This window comes from Engystomops pustulosus, chromosome 9 (assembly GCF_040894005.1).
Source record: "Engystomops pustulosus chromosome 9, aEngPut4.maternal, whole genome shotgun sequence".
In the NCBI taxonomy this organism is placed as follows: domain Eukaryota; kingdom Metazoa; phylum Chordata; class Amphibia; order Anura; family Leptodactylidae; genus Engystomops; species Engystomops pustulosus.
In genome coordinates this window covers 8,620,865-8,636,829 of record NC_092419.1, presented here as the reverse complement: position 1 = coordinate 8,636,829, position 15,965 = coordinate 8,620,865, and positions in this window count along the sequence as shown.

Below are 15,965 nucleotides of genomic sequence, written 5' to 3'. Positions count from 1 at the left end.
CCAAGGCTCTGCACAGGGAAGCTTGGCCAAACACCTGGGAACCTCCGAAAAGGATGGAAACACCACAGAATTGGACATGAAACAGCAGGGGCAGCATGCATGGATGCCTCTGAGGCTGCTTAATCGCACCATTATGCCAAAATTATGGGCAACAGCATGGCCATGACAGAGTGACAGAATGAAGCTAGATAGCATCTAAAACATCCAATAATTGACCCTGACACTATAGGGGACGGCATGCAGAGGCAGCGGCTGCAGCGGCAGGCTAGAGAGTGGCATGGCGACATACCCTAAATGGACTCAGGCTTCAAACCAATGGGTGGCAGAGAGGAACCAAAGGAGGTGAGCAAGAAGCGCTCAAATAATATCGGTACATGATAAAAGTTTGCCAGTATATTTTGTGGATTACACAGCAGGATGGCGACAAAGTTAACATGGAAGCCATGAAAACAACCCAAAATTCTGCCTGACACAGCTCGTTTGATAAGGGGACCATGTATGGAGGCAGTGAACTAGTAGTAGATTAAAGGTGCTGCAGTTAAAACTATGTTAGTTGGATCTTGGCATGGAGCTGGCGCTCTGCTGCCAGGCGAGCTTTCGCCAATCCAAGCCCCTGTCTCTAGGCTACTCCCCAAACAGCACTTCTAAGAACCTTTTGTATAAGATCAAGTGTAGTAGCGTTCTTATAAGTTTAGGATATGGCAGGTGAGGGGAATGTAAACAGATGCGCAAGAAGCGCTGAAATAATATTGGTAAATGATAAAAGTTTGCCAGTATATTTTGTGGATTACACAGCAGGGTGGCGACAAAGTTAACAAGTTTGATGTGGAAGCCATGAAAACAACCCAAAATTCTGCCTGACACAGCTCGTTTGATAAGGGGACCATGTATGGAGGCAGTGAACTAGTAGTAGATTAAAGGTGCTGCAGTTAAAACTATGTTAGTTGGATCTTGGCATGGAGCTGGCGCTCCGCTGCCAGGCGAGCTTTCGCCAATCCAAGCCCCTGTCTCTAGGCTACTCCCCAAACAGCACTTCTAAGAACCTTTTGTATAAGATCAAGTGTAGTAGCGTTCTTATAAGTTTAGGATATGGCGGGTGAGGGGAATGTAAACAGATGCGCAAGAAGCAATGAAATAATATTGGTAAATGATAAAAGTTTGCCAGTATATTTTGTGGATTACACAGCAGGGTGGCGACAAAGTTAACAAGTTTGATGTGGAATGCCCTGTAATAGCTCTTGGGCGGTGTGCCTTTTATCGCCTAGGCTCAGCAGTTTGAGCACCGCCTGCTGTCGCTTAGCGATGGCACTGCTGCTGTGCCTAGAGCTACCGACTGATGGCGCCATGCCCACGGATGGTAATTCGGAGGAGGAGGAGGTGGAGGAGGGGTGGGAGGAGGAGGAGGTATAGTAGGGCTTTGAGACCTGGACCGAGGTAGGCCCCGCAATCCTCTGCGTCGGCAGTATATGACCAGCCCCAGGGTCAGACTCGTTCCCAGCCTGCACCAAGTTAAGTGTAGTAGCGTTCTTATAAGTTTGGGATATGGCGGGTGAGGGGAATGTAAACAGATGCGCAAGAAGCGCTGAAATAATATTGGTTAATCATTAAAGTTTGCCAGTATATTTTATGGATAACACAGCAGGGTGGCGACAAAGTTAACAACTTTGATGTGGAATCCATGAAAACAACCCAAATTTCTGCCTGACACACCTCATTTGATAAGGGGACGATGTATGGAGGCAGCTATATGGACGACTTTTGGAGGTAGCAATGGAGACAACGTGTGGAGGCTGCTATGGAGACAAGTTAATTTAGATAGTGCCTGTATGTGGCAGTCCAAAAAAGTTTTCAAACCAGAGGAGCAGGTAGGTGGCCCTCCAGAAAAATGAAATAGATTGAGTGCCTGTATGTGGCAGTCCAAAAAAGTTTTCAAACCAGAGGAGCAGGTAGGTGGCCCTCCAGAAAAATGGAATAGATTGAGTGCCTGTATGTGGCAGTCCAAAAAAGTTTTCAAACCAGAGGAGCAGGTAGGTGGTCCTCCAGAAAAAATAAATAGATTGAGTGCCTGTATGTGGCAGTCCAAAAAAGTTTTCAAACCAGAGGAGCAGGTAGGTGGTCCTCCAGAAAAATTAAATAGATTGAGTGCCTGTATGTGGCACTCCCAAAAATTGTTTAAAACAGAGGAGCAGGTAGGTGGCCCTCCAGAAAAATTAAATACATAGAGTACTATAGCTAGAGCCTGTTGGCCCTGGCATAAAATAGCCAGTTTCCTCTGCTTTAGTGTACAAAGAGGAGGAGAAGAAGGACAATGAGGAGGAGGAGGAGTGCATACATTATTCAAGTTGAGCTTCTTTCACCTGGTGGAGAATGGAAATCCTGAGAAATCAAGGCTTTATTCATCTTGATAAGCAGTTGCAGAGAAGAAGGTGCGGCACTCTCCAGTGTGGTACATCAATGCTTTCTTTATTCGGTGCAGGTGCAGGTACAGGACGCCGACATGCGGCAAGGCAACGGGCCTTTTCGCGCTACAAAGCGCTTTCTCAAGCCTAGCACCGAATAAAGAAAGCATTGATGTACCACACTTCTCTGCAACTGCTTATATAGTGACCCGGATCTACGCTCGCGCTGAGCACCCCAGAGGTACCAATACACATTACTGTTGCCCCTTGCATATACCATCCTAATGGTTTGATACAAGAGGGGGTAGTGCCGGTCTTTATTTCTATTTTATAGTTTATTCATCTTGATAAGCGTCAGCCTGTCAGGGCTGTCAGTCGACAGGCGTGTACGCTTATCGGTGATGATGCCACCAGCTGCACTGAAAACCCACTCGGACAACATGCTAGCGGCAGGGCAGGCAAGAACCTCTAAGGTGTACAGCGCCAGTTCGTGCCCCATGTCCAGCATTGAAACCCAGTAGTTGTAGGGAGCTGTGTGATCATTTAGGACGATGGTATGGTCAGCTACGTACTCCCTCACCATCTTTCTGTAAAGATCAGCCCTACTCTGCCAAGACTGGGGACAGGTGACAGTGTCTTGCTGGGGTGACATAAAGCTGGCAAAAGCCTTGTAAAGCGTACCCTTGCCAGTGCTGGACAAGCTGCCTGCTCGCCTACTCTCCCACACTACTTGTCCCGCAGAAGTACACCCTCTGCCGCTAGCGCTGTCAGAAGGGAAATACTGTTTCAGCTTGTGCACCAGGGCCTGCTGGTATTCATGCATTCTCACACTCCTTTCCTCTCCAGGGATGAGAGTGGAAAGATTTTGCTTGTACCGTGGGTCCAGGAGAGTGAATACCCAGTAATCGGTGCTGGAATAAATTCTTTGAACGCAAGGGTCACGGGATAGGCAGCCTAGCATGAAATCTGCCATATGTGCCATAGTCCCAACGCGCAAGAATTCACTCCCCTCACTGGCCTGACTCTCCATTTCCTCCTCCTCCAACTCCTCTTCTTCTGCCCATACACGCTAAACAGTGAAGGACTGAACAATGGCCCCCTCTTCTGTCTCGCCAACATTCTCCTCCTCTTCCTCCTCCACCTCCTCCGATATGCGCTGAGAAACAGACCTGAGGGTGCTTTGGCTATCAACAAGGGAATCTTCTTCCCCCTTCTCTAGTGACGAGTGCAAAGCTTCTGACTTCATGCTGACCAGAGAGTTTTTCAACAGGCCAAGCAGCGGGATGGTGAGGCTGATGATGGCGGCATCGCCACTGACCATCTGTGTTACTCAGCATCTGACAGATATCAGACATCCATGTCCACTCCTCATTGTAGACTTGAGGAAGCTGACTGACCTGACTACCAGTTCTGGTGGAAGTTGACATCTGGCAGTCTACAATCGCTCTGCGCTGCTGGTAAACTCTGGATAACATGGTTAATGTTGAATTCCACCTCATGGGCACGTCGCACAACAGTCGGTGAGCGGGCAGTTGGAGGCGGCGCTGCGCTGCCCTGAGAGTAGCAGCATCTGTGCTGGACTTCCTGAAATGCACACAGATGCGGCGCACCTTCGTGAGCAAATCAGACAGATAGGGGGGTATCTCTTGAAGAACCGCTGAACTATGAGATTTAACACAAGGGCCAGGTATGGCACATGTGTCAGTCTGCCGAGTTGCAGAGCCGCCACCAGCTTACGGCCGTTGTCACACACAACCATGCCTGGCTTCAGGTTCAGCGGTGCCAGCCACAGATCAGTCTGCGCCGTGATGCCCTGTAATAGCTCTTGGGCGGTGTGCCTTTTATCGCCTAGGCTCAGCAGTTTGAGTACTGCTGCTGTGCCTAGAGCTACCGACTGATGGCGCCATGCCCAGGGATGGTAATTCGGAGGAGGAGGTGGAGGAGGGTTGGGAGGAGGAGGAGGCATAGTATCCCTGGGAGACCTGGACCGAGGTAGCCCCCGCAATCCTCGGCGTCGGCAGTATATGACCAGCCCCAGGGTCAGACTCGGTCCCAGCCTCCACCAAGTTAAACCAATGTGCTGTCAGCGATATATAGTGGCCCTGCCCGGCAGCACTCGTCCACGTGTCCGTGGTCAGGTGGACCTTGTCAGAAACGGCGTTGGTCAGGGCATGGATTATGTTGTCTGACACGTGCTTGTACAGGGCTGGGAAGGCACATCGGCAAAAGTAGTGGCGGCTGGGGACCGAATACCGAGGGGCGGCCGCCGCCATGAGGTTTCGAAAGGTCTCGGTCTCTACCAGCCTATAGGGCAGCATCTCCAGGCTAAGCAGTTTGGAGATGTGGACGTTGAGGGCTTGGGCGTGTGGGTGGGTTGCACTATACTTCCTTTTGCACTCCAGCGTCTGGGGTATGAAGAGCTGAACGCTGGTGGACGCTGTGGAGGATCGTGGAGGCGAAGATGGGGTTTTCGAACGGGAGGTGTTTGGGTCGGGGTCCTGGGCAGGGGGCTGACTAGCAGATGACACAGGGGAAGGAGCAGTGGTGTGCCCGGCCGGAGGTGAACGGGCTTGGTGCCATTGAGTGGGGTGTTTAGCATACATATTCCTGCGCATATTGGTGGTGGTTAAGCTAGTAGTGGTGGAACCCCTGCTGATCCTGGTTCGGCACAGGTTGCACACCACAGTCCGTCGGTCATCCGGTGTTTCTTTAAAGAACCTCCAGACTTCTGAAAATTTAGCTCTTGCCATAGGAGCTTGACTACGTGAAACATTTGGCGCTGATGCACCAGCTCTGGCCCTGAATCTTCGTCTGGCCCCACCACTGCCTCTTCCACCCTGTTCTGCTATAGGACTCGCCTCCATCTCAGAAGCACTGTGTTCACCCGGCCTATCAACCCAGCTTGGGTCTGTCACCTCATCATCCTCCGATCCCTCAGTCTGCTCCCCCCTCGGACTTTCTGCCCTGACAATAACTTCACCACTGTCTGACAACCATGTCTCCTCATCGTCCGACACCTCTTTACACACTTCTTCCACAACGTCAATAATGTCATCATCACCACTGCTGCGACTGCGACCAGTGGAAAACCGGGCATCGGAAAAGATCTCAGCAGCAACCGGACAAGTGGTTTGTGACTCTAGGAAGGGTCCAGAAAACAGTTCCTCAGAGTATGCCGGTTCAAATGCCAAATTTTGCTGGAAGGGGGCAGACTGGGGGGAAGGAGGCTGAGGTGGAGGAGCTGGAGGAGTGCTGATTTCGGTGACATGAGTGGACTGCGTGGAAGACTGACTGGTGGACAAATGGCTAGAAGCATTGTCCACAATCCACGACATCACCTGTTTGCACTGTTCTGGCCTCAACAGTGCTCTACCACGGGTCCCAGTAACTTGAGACATGAACCTAGGGAGTGTAGCTCTGCGGCGTTCCCCTGCTCCCTCATAAGCAGGTGGTGTCTAACCCCGCCCAGGACCACGGCCTCTGAACCCTGCAGTAGTTGGTCGCCCACGCCCTCGTCCTCTACCCCTAGCCCTCGGGTTAAATATTTTCAAAATGAAAGTGTAAACTGTAAGTGTGTTTTTTTTTTTTTCAAAACAAAACAATGCTATCCTATTGCTATGGCTAGTTTCTAACCTACACTGACAGCACACAACTGGATTTTGTGCTGTGCCTGATGACTTTGAGTTATAAAAAAAAATAAACGTAAAAAAATTAAAAATCAGCAGACTGTGCCTAATTCAAATCAAACCCCTAATAAATTGTCCCACTTCGGTGTTTGAGGTGGAAATGTGTGTGACTAAGAGCTAACCACAACGGTCGCAAGTCTCCCTGCAAATTCCTCACAATATGGTACTAGCTGCACAAGCAAACAAAAACAAAATAAAATATAATGCTATTGTAGCCCTAACAAGGGCTGTTGGGTTCTTGTAGAATCACTCCTGCCTAACAGTAAGCTGATATTACACCCTAACGCTTTCCCTGACGCTCTCCCTAGCGGCATCCAGACAGAGAATGATGCGAGCAGCTTGGGCAGGGGCTAGTCTATTCCAGGGTCACCTGATCAGGCCAGCCAACCACTGCTATCGACGTGTAAGGGTACCACGTCATGCTGGGTGGAGTGCAGAGTCTCCTGGCTTGTGATTGGCTCTGTTTCTGGCCGCCAAAAATCAAAACGGCGGGAGATGCAATTCTCTCGAGCGGGCGAAATACTCGTCCGAGCATCGAGCAGTTTCGAGTACGCTAATGCTCGAACGAACATCAAGCTTGGACGATTGTGTTCGCTCATCTCTATTTATTATATTTTATGGGGTATGGAGTAGGCTCTGTTATCTTTCTGATTAGTCCAACTCTCTCAGCAACTCTTGCTACACGCATTGATCTGAAGAAGGAGATGGTGCATCTCCGAAACGCATCTTCAATAAAGCAACATTTAAACCAATACTTATTAAATGTGGACACCTTTCCTGAATGGTTACCATCCAGCTAGCGCCGTTCCAGTCACCCCTCCTTGGTCTCCCCAAGTACTGACCAGCGAGTGCAGTCTACACACGGTATCTGACTGTTGGGCAGCTCCTCCTGGATATTTAATGAAAGGCTTAAGCCAAGTCTTTTATAAGCCTCTCCACTATTTGATTGTGTTTTATCTACCTTACAGTACATGCACACACATGTATGGGGGATGTATATACGGCTGACGTATATACGGCTGACATACGTCCCCCATATATCGCTATGGGCTTACGGTCCTGTACGGGAGCTGTGTGGTGCAGCACATGTGCCGCACCTTACCACTCCGTAGCCTGGGAAAAGATAGGACATGTCCTATCTTTTCCCGTGTTACGGCGCCATATGTTCCTGTGGAGAGGGTCGGGGGTGAGCAGCACTCACCTCCTACTCCTCTCTACGCGCGCTGCCGTGTTCCCGATGTGCTACGGTATGGCGGGCAACGGCAGTGTGCATGTGGCCTTAGAGGAGTGCAATCTCGCTTTTATATTTCCTAATACTAGGTAATGATTAAGGCTTCTCCACCTCCCAAGTAGTCCCTGCAGAGTCGCGCACTCCTCAACCCCCCCCCCCCACATGGCGCAATGGTTCCCGAAGCGTTGCAGGCTCAGTGTAGCCAGCAAGGGACCTGGAACTTGTGCAAGGGATGCCCTCCGGCTGGTAATGTGCACATACTGCATTGATGTGCACAGAGCAGCAAAATTACCATAAAGAATCTTCTATCAGGATCTACTAAATATATAGATTCCGGACAGGAATTTGAGATTTGTATGTATGTCCGGTTGGTCCAAATGTTGTTGGATTTATGTGATTGTTCTACTGGTTTATTATTCATTAAAATATGAGACCGACCTGACAAATTAAACTATATTTGACTTCTATGTAATTTGTAGGAAATCTGTATATGACACTATCGGTGTTGGAATAGGCAGAAAGTAATTACACCACAGTGCCCCCTTAGCAAAAATAAAGCATTACATTGTTACTATAACATAAACACATCAATAATGACAAGGTTTTTTTTTAGGATTACTTAACTGGGGAACCTCTTGCACAATTATCTTAAAATTGTTAAATAGGAAAATCGAGCAAGATGTTTTCTAACTCTATTTTTTATGTCAGGAAAACGTGTATGTCTAGGGGAAGGCCTGGCCCGCATGGAGCTCTTCCTCTTCATAACCACCATACTGCAGAAGTTCACCTTGGAGCCCACCGTAGACAGAAAAATTCTGAATATAACACCAGAGCCTAACACCAATGCATCAAGACCTTGTACATACCAAATGAAAGTTCTCCCTCGTCTCTGATGGCATAAACTATTGCATTAATGTACAAAAAATGTGCTAAAAAACCTCACCTCGACTTATACACGAGTCAATAAAAAAATAAACTTACATGCTCACCTTCCGGCATCCCCAATGCACGGCACGGCTCCCCAATGTTGATGCGGCTCTGCCGGCCGGCGCATACTATGACATCATTAGTGGCCGCATCATATTGTGCGCCTGCCGGCAGAGTGCATGGCCGCGTCTCTGCTGGCTGTTACAGCAGACTGAAGACAGAAAAGGAGCTGCGTCGAGCATCGTGGAGCCATGCTGAACATCGGGACCACCCAAAGGTGAGTATGTAAATTTATTTTAAGTGCTTGGCAAACTGGAGGCTGGCTGTATATTAACGGGGGGCTGGCTGGCTACTAAAGGTAGCTAGCTGGCTGTATACTAAAGAGGGATGGCTGTATACTACTGGGGGCTGGCTGGCTATATATTGAAGGGGGCTGGCTGGCTGTATGCTACAAGGGGCTGGCTGTATACTACTGGGGGCTGGCTGTATACTACTGGGGGCTGGCTGGCTATATATTGAAGGGGGCTGGCTGGCTGTATGCTACAAGGGGCTGGCTGTATACTACTGGGGGCTGGCTGTATACTACTGGGGACTGGTTGGCTGTATACTACTGGGGGCTGGTTGGCTGTATACTACTGGGGGCTGGCTGGCTATATACTGGGAGGCTGTGACCAAGGCATTTCCCACCCTTGGCTTATACTCAAGTCAATATGTCTTCCCAGTTTTTGGAGGTAAAATTAGAGGCCTCGGCTTATACTCGAGTATATATGGTAATTGAAAATCAAAAGGCTGTCTCTATTTTTTAATTGAAATTAAAAAAATGGTTTTTCAAAACAGTTTTTTGCCATTATTGGCCATGGAAATATCAATATATGTGAACATCTGTAATTACAGTATTTTTTTACAAATAAAAACATTGGGAAATATTATGTTTTTTGAGCTGAATAAATGTCAATTTTTTCGTTTTTGAGGTTTGTCGGGTGTATACCTGATTATACATAGAGTGGCTTAGTTAAAGCATATCTACCACCGGGATCAAGGATTGTAAACCCAGCACACTGACATACTGGTGTGCGCCACCTCTGGTAGGATCCGCTCTTCTTTTAGCTTCTTATGCCCTGGTTTTTACAAAAAAAAAAAAGGTTTTAGAATTATGCAAATAAGTTTGAGGAGCTCCAAGTTTTATAAGCATTAAGGCATCATAGGAACCTGGAGCCCCTCAGTTATGTTATATATATATAAGTTATGTATATTTTATGTACTGCAGATAATGTTTTTTCCTTTACTGTCTCTGTTTGACTGTGTATGAAAAATGTCTTGATTGAAATGTTTGATTGAAAAAAAAAAGGCTATTTGCTCTTATTAATTTATTTCAGTACATCTCACTTGTTCAGTCGGAATCTTCTTTCCTTCTTTTAACTTTTTCCGCTACTTTTTTCCACCTCGTCTTTTGAATACCCTCCTAGCATTTGCTACGGAGTTTTTAAAAAAACTAATTTTCAAAGTAAGACATGTAGATATTGGTGGAGCCACAGAAGCCCCCATGAAGGACCCCTGCACCTGCAAGAAATACTCTTCACCAAACCTAAAATCTTGGTAACAATTAGATTCAAAAGCGTCCAAAATAATATGAATGGCATAAATTTCAAAAAATGTATCACCATATTCAGATGCTCATAACTTTTTATACTTTGTATATGGAGCTTTGTCTTTTTACGGGAGGAGGCGTCTGTTTCTTTACAATGGCTTTGGTGGTAGAGGGTGAAGCTCTGTATCTATTTTATATGGACAACTTCAAGTGTTTTTATCATTAATAGGTTCAAACGTTTTGTATGTTCCGTTTTTACCAAATTACAAATGTTTTGCTCTGGATTTGAGCCGTGGGAAAACCTCTTATCGATTTGTAACTCTGAGAGATCATAAAACTGTCACCTTCTGCTTCCTGGTGCATGTAAGTGCATTGTCCGTGTATAATGCGCTGTGCGGGGAGTCACTAAGATCATGTGCCCGATATCCTGCATGTGTCGCTTCCCCGCTCAGGTCCCCAGAGTTCACCTTCTTCTTCCTGGTGCATGTAAGTGCATTGTCCGTGTATAATGTGCTGTGCGGGGAGTCATTAAGATCCTGCACCCGATATCCTGCATGTGTCACTTCCCCGCTCAGGTCCCCGGAGTTCACCTTCTTCTTCCTGGTGCATGTAAGTGCATTGTCCGTGTATAATGCGCTGTGCGGGGAGTCACTAAGATCCTGCCCCCGATATCCTGCATGTGTCGCTTCCCCGCTCAGGTCCCCGGAGTTCACCTTCTTCCTGGTGCATGTAAGTGCATTGTCCGTGTATAATGCGCTGTGCGGGGAGTCACTAAGATCCTGCGCCCGATATCCTGCATGTGTCGCTTCCCCGCTCAGGTCCCCGGAGTTCACCTTCTTCTTCCTGGTGCATGTAAGTGCATTGTCCGTGTATAATGCGCTGTGCGGGGAGTCACTAAGATCCTGCGCCCGATATCCTGCATGTGTCACTTCCCCGCTCAGGTCCCCGGAGTTCACCTTCTTCTCCCTGGTGCATGTAAGTGCATTGTCTTGCGACACAATTTGAAAGTTAAATCCCACGCTCAGTCTGAATCAGTCGCATTGTCTGACGTCCACGCCCCCCGATTTGTGTCACATGAAAGCAGCTGCGCCACAATCCGAACACGTGCGACATAATCCCCTGTTAAATTACTGTCACAGCCGTGCAAATTCCAAAAACTTCGGAAAGTCCGATGAAAATGTGTACCCCGGACACTTAGTAAATAAGCCCCATAGTGAGAATAGAAAGAACGATGATTAATTTCTTATGCTAATATTTGTGCATAAAGTCATTGTCAAAGAACAAGGAGACAATAAGCCCGGGGCTATACAGACGTCAGTCAGGTGCTCCAACAGCAGCCGAAAACAAGACAAAATTAGACTATTCCAACATTTGTATCTACTAACAAAGAAATCGTCCCGCAAGAAGATCAGTGCATTTCCATAACACTGTGAGCCGGGACCATCACATCTACATCTCATGGTCAAATATAGACGGGTCAGCAATATCAGAGACACTAAAAAGAATATTGCTACCTCATCACAGGGCGCTTGTTTGTCTAATTATGTACATCCTGGACAGATATTATACAGTATGAAGAGCACAACATAAACTACCACTAGGTAAGTATATCACACAGGACTGTTAGAGATCCTCATCAGCTGTTAACGAGGTTGTCCAGCAAGTTAGGCTCTATCCACAGCTGATTGGCGCGGTTCCTCCCCTATTGCACCCAAGACAACCGATACAGTGAGTTACCCTTGTGTCCACTGCTCCCAGTGCTCCTCACCCATCACCACTCCATTGGAAGCTGTGCTGCCAGGCTGTAAGTACGGTGAAAGATAGAGCATGTGTGTGCTCACCGTACCGTGCCATGCACAATGCACTCCCATTGCCATGGCTCCGGGCCCTGGGTCCCCACCAGAACCGTACCACAGAAGCAGCAGATGCCATGAAATATTGCACCATGTGGGCAGGACTTGATGTGAACAATGCTCACCATGTGTGAACAGGTCTTGAATACTCACTTTTCTATGGCGCCGGTCGGCGGGCGGGAGCGCGGTGCTGAACAGAGGGCGGGAGCGCGGTGCTGAACAGAGGGGTCACTAAGTCACTAAGATCGTGAGCCCGATATCCTGCATGTGTCGCTTCCCCGCTCAGGTCCCCGGAGTTCACCTTCTTCTTCCTGGTGCATGTAAGTGCATTGTCCGTGTATAATGCGCTGTGTGGGGAGTCACTAAGATCCTGCCCCCAATATCCTGCATGTGTCACTTCCCCGCTCAGGTCCCCGGAGTTCACCTTCTTCTTCCTGGTGCATGTAAGTGCATTGTCCGTGTATAATGCGCTGTGCGGGGAGTCACTAAGATCCTGCGTCCGATATCCTGCATGTGTCGCTTCCCCGCTCAGGTCCCCGGAGTTCACCTTCTTCTTCCTGGTGCATGTAAGTGTATAATGCGCTGTGCGGGGAGTCACTAAGATCCTGTGCCCGATATCCTGCATGTGTCACTTCCCCGCTCAGGTCCCCGGAGTTCACCTTCTTCTCCCTGGTGCATGTAAGTGCATTGTCCGTGTATGATGCGCTGTGCGGGAAGTCACTAAGATCCTGCACCTTCTTCTTCCCGATGCATGTAAATGCATCATTGTCTTGCGACACAATTTGGAACTTAAATCCCGCACTCAGTCCAAATCAGTCAGACCGTCCGACGGCACTCAACCCCCCCCCCCAATTTGTGTCACATGAAGGCATTGCAGCTGCACAACAATCTGATTGCATGCGACACAATCCCCTGTTACATACCTGTCCCAGCTGTGCAAATCCCGAAAACTTCGGAAAGTCCGATGAAAATGTGTACCCAGACGCTTAGTAAACAAGCCCCATAGTGAGAATAGATACAACTATGATTAACTTTCTTATGTTAATATTTGTGCATCAAGTCATTGTCAAAGAACAAGGAGACAATAAGCTCGGGGCTATACAGACGTCAGTCAGGTGCTCCAACGGCAGCCGAAAACAAGACTAAGGCCCCTTCCACACTTGCATTGCAGATCACGTCAGAGTCTGATCAGGGGGCGATCAGGGTTTGGTCAGTGAAAAACTCACATTTTGCATCAGAGTGCAATCAGTTTTCAGTCAGAGTTTGTTCAGTGTCTCAGTTTTTCACGCGCGTTTTCAATGCAATTTCAATGCGTTTTTAAGGTGCAGAAAATGCGCGTGAAATGGACTCAGGACTGAGCTCAAATATGGACGGGTCAGCAATATCGGAGACACTAAAAAGAATATTGCCTCATCACAGGGCGTTTGTTTGTCTAATTATATACAGCCATTATACAGTATGAAGAGCACAACATAAACTAACACTAGGTAAGTATATCACACAGGACTGTTAGAGATCTTCATCAGCCGTTAACAAGGTTGTCCAGTGATAGCAAGTTAGGCTCTACCCACAGCTGATTGATGGGGTTTCTCCCCTATTGCACCCAAGATGACCGATAGAATGGGGCACATTTACTAAGGGTCCGCACGGTGCATTTTCGTTGGACTATTTCCGATTTGTGGCACATTTAAGAGGGGTTTTTTGCATGCAACACAAATCGGGGGCGTGGCCGACAGACAACCCGACTGATTCGGACTAAGCGCGAGATTTACAACTCAAATTGTGTCATAAGACAATGCACTCACATACAAAGGGAAGAAGAAGGTGAACACCGGGGGACCTCAGCAGTGAAGCGACACATGTAGGAAAATGGATGCACGATCTTGAAGAATTGCTGTAGACTTCATCCTCGTCGGAGAACGCACCTCGGGGATCACAACAGGACCGGGTAAGTAAATCTGCCCCAGAGAGTCAAACTTGTGTCCACTGCTCCCAGTGCTCCTCAGCCATCAGCACTCCACTGGAAGCTGTGCCGCCAGGCTGTAAGTACGGCGAAAGATAGAGCATATGTGTGCTCACCGTACCGTGCCATGCACAATGCACTCCCGTGGCCATGGCTCCGGGCCCTGGGTCCCCACCAGAGCCGTACCACAGAAGCAGCAGATCCAATGCAATATTGCACCATGTGAACAGGACTTGATGTGAACAATGCTCACCATGTGTGAACAGGTCTTGAATACTCACTTTTCCATGGGGTTGCAGACACTAGCTGAGAGGAAGTAGGTGGCCACTATATGTGGTGAGGTGCTGGTGGGGACCCGGGGGCCCAGAGCCATGGCGGCTATCCCTGCCAGTATGGGTGCTGGGGGGCAACTGGGTCTAGGTCCCTGCTGGTGCTGTGTTGCAGTGGAGATGGAAGCCATGTGATGCAGCACTTAATAGTGTAGGGACCTACTACAATGAGGTCAGCATGAAGTGGTTAGTGGCCTTATGCCCTTTTGGTGTGGCACGTGGTGCAGGTAGTATTTCATGAAAAGCTTCTTTTGAGGTCCTTATGCCATAATTCCCTGAAATTATTTTTAAGGACCTTCCACCTATCTCTTTCTTGGTTGTTGACCTTTGTGACAATTCGCCCTGTCTGTTCCCTTAATAATGGACTTATTAGTGTTCCCACTACCAGCACCTGTCTGACCTTGCCTGTGCTCCCATTCCCTTTCTTACTGCAGCAGACAGTTACTAGAGGCTGTGTTTCACTGCAGCATCGCTACCCCTGTGGTGATACATGTAGGAGCCCCTCATCCAACACTGTGGGCCCCATAGCAGCTGCTATGGCTGCTACCACTGTAATTACGCTCCCGGCTACCAGTGCAGTCTCTAGGTCATTGGGCCAACATTTGCGACTCCCTGCCAAAATATTGTTGAAAGCTGCAGAACCTTGTAATATACAGCTGCTGTAGAACCTCATTTAAAACCCCCTATATTCTACAGAACCTCCTCATACATACCTTAGCTAATACTAATGCCGCACTTACGGCTGCAGCTCAGAGTCCACAGCTCAGCTGCTACACAACCTCACAATACACCTTCCAATGCTGCTGAACATTATAATGAGAACGGCTGTGCAGTGATCGTTGTCTTTGGGCAGGCTGTGTATTCTCGGAGGGGGCAGGTTGTGTATACTAGGATGGGCAGGCTGTATATACTGGTGGGGAGGCTGTGTATACTAGGGGAGGCTGTGTATACTGGGGGGGCAGTTTGTGTATACTAGGATGGGCAGACTGTATATACTGGGGGGACAGGCTGTTTATACTGGGGGAGGCTGTGTATACTGGGGTGGGGGAGCTGTGTGGTACTGGGGTTGGCGTAGCTCTATATACTGTCCATGGAGGAGTCTGTATATAGGGGCTGCAGTTTAATTAAACTGGGTGGCCTTATAAGAAGTAATGTATATCATTTAATTTGTGAGTGTGTACATGGGGGCTGTTATAAATATATTAAGGTAACTGTATATAAGTTGGGTGTGTATGTAAATTAGCAGGGTGCTGAAGTTCAGGGGGCCTGCTATATATTATACAATGTGGTAGCTGTAGATACTATAATTTTTTGGGGGGAATATAAAGGATGTTTATGAGAATAGTGTGTTCAGTCATGTTGTAAGGATAATACATATTAGGAACACCCTCCATTATTCTGTAAGTGACTGTGGTATTTTTATGAGCGTAGTGTGAAGTTGTGCTGCATAGAGCTGAAGACATTTGACTGTGAAGTCAGCAGAAATAAACCATGGCTGTGAGAAATCGTAAAGACGTCCACTTCCTGATGTAGCAGATCATCACCTGTACTGTGTCTCTGTATACCCTGCTGTGCTGTGTCTCTGTATATCCTGCTCAGCTGTGTCTCTGTATATCCCGCTGTGCTCTGTCTCTGTATACCCTGTTGTGCTCTGTGTCTCTGTATACCTTGCTTTCTTGTATGTCTCTGTATACCCTGCTGTGCTGTGTCTCTGTATATCCTGCTCTGCTGTGTTTCTGTACTCCCTGCTGTGCTGTGTCTCTGTGTATCCTGCTCTGCTGTGTCTCTGTAGACCCCGCTCTGCTGTGTCACTGTATACTCTGCTGTGCTGTGGCCCTGTATACCCCACTGTGCTGTGTCTCTGTATATCCTGCTGTGCTGTGTCCCTGTATACCCCGCTGTGCTGTGTCACTGTATACCCAGGGGTGAACCAAGCCTTTCTGCTGCCTGAGGCGAGCCATAGAGAGATGCCCCCCCCTCCCCATATTT